Below are 1,698 nucleotides of genomic sequence, written 5' to 3'. Positions count from 1 at the left end.
CCCCCGGGTTCCTCTAAGGGAAAAGAGACACCGGTACGTTCCCACGAGGCTAGAAGGGGATCTGGAGGCCGGAAATTGCGTCATGGATCAGCTGATGAATTATGTAAAAGATTGTATAGGGAGATGAATTAAAGGGGTTTTGGGGGGTGGGCGGGGGAGGGGGGGGGCCTTGGGGGGGGGGGGGGTGGGGGTGGGGGGGGGAAAAAGGGGGAAAGGATTGGGGAAAATTTTGACAAGAATTGGGTATGGATAGTAAGTAAGTAAGGATAGTAAGGATAATAAGTAAGTAAGGATAGTAAGGAGGGTAAGGATAGATAAGGGATGGATGGTAGGGCGATGTAAGGTGATTTTTAATTGGTGTAGAGATTTTGAGAGATAGATAGATAGATAAATAGCCAGATAGCTAGCCAAATAGATAGATAGATAGATAGACAGTTAAGTAAGTAGGTAGGTAGAGAGATAAGGAGAGAAAGAGTGAGAGAAAAAGGTTGTAAGAAAGAAAGAGAGACAGAAAGAAACATAAAAAGATAAAAAGACAAACATACAGATAGATAAATAGATTGTGTGTAAAACGTATAGATAGAATGCTAGATAAAAAGACTGATAGATGGAAAAAATGACAGGTAGATACATAGAAAGACTTAAAGAAAGAGATACAAACATACAGATAGATATATAGCTTGATATGGATTGATAAAAAACATAATAGACACACACAGAGTGAGAGAGAGAAAGGCTGATATGTATATATATATATATATATATATATATATATATATATATATATATATATATAAAATAATATAAAATTTATATATTTATATATATATATAAAATATATATATATATATATATATATATATATATATATATATATATATATATATATATATATATATATATATAGAGAGAGAGAGAGAGAGAGAGAGAGAGAGAGAAAAGGAAGGGAGACAAAAAAATAGATAGATAGGTAGAAAGAGGGGTAGATGATGAAAACGGGGCGGAAAAAGGGAAAAAAGGGGGGGGAAAAAAAAAAAAAAAAAAAAAAAAAAAAAAAAAAAAAAAAAAAAAAAAAAAAAATAAAAAGAAAAAAAGGAAAATAGATAAAAAAAAAAAAAAAAAAAAAAAAGTTTGAGAATTAAAAAAAAAAAAAAAAAAAAAAAAAAAAAAAAAAAATAAAAAAAAAAAAAATAAAAAATAATAAAAAAAATAAAAAAAAAAAAAAAAAAAAAAAAAAAAATAAAAAAAAAAAAAAAAAAAAAAAAAAAAAAAAAAAAAAAAAAAAGAAAGGGGGAAAACAAAGGGGAAATAAAAAAAAAAAAAAAAAAAAAAAAAAAAAAAGCATAAAAAAACAAAAAAAAAAAAAAAAGAAAAAGAAAAAAAAAAAAAAGGGGAACAAAGAGTAAAAAAAAAAAAAAAAAAAATAATCCCCAAAAAATAACACATGAAAACAAAAAAAAAAAAAAAAAAAAAAAAAACAATAAAATAAAAAAAAAAAAAAAAAAACAAAAATGAAAGAGAGAGACAGAGAGAGAGAATGAAAGAAGAGAGAGAGAGAGAGAGAGAGAGAGAGAGAGAGAGAGAGAGAGAGAGAGAGAGAGAGGCCCATAATGATGACCAACGGGATTTCCCTTTATGAGCATGGAAGGCGACAGATACATATAGGAGAAAAAAAAAACCTGCAACCACTTTCATTTT

This window comes from Penaeus vannamei, chromosome 38, assembly GCF_042767895.1.
Source record: "Penaeus vannamei isolate JL-2024 chromosome 38, ASM4276789v1, whole genome shotgun sequence".
In the NCBI taxonomy this organism is placed as follows: Eukaryota; Metazoa; Arthropoda; class Malacostraca; order Decapoda; family Penaeidae; genus Penaeus; species Penaeus vannamei.
The sequence above is the reverse complement of the archived record's forward strand: the minus strand, read 5'-3'. Positions refer to the sequence as shown.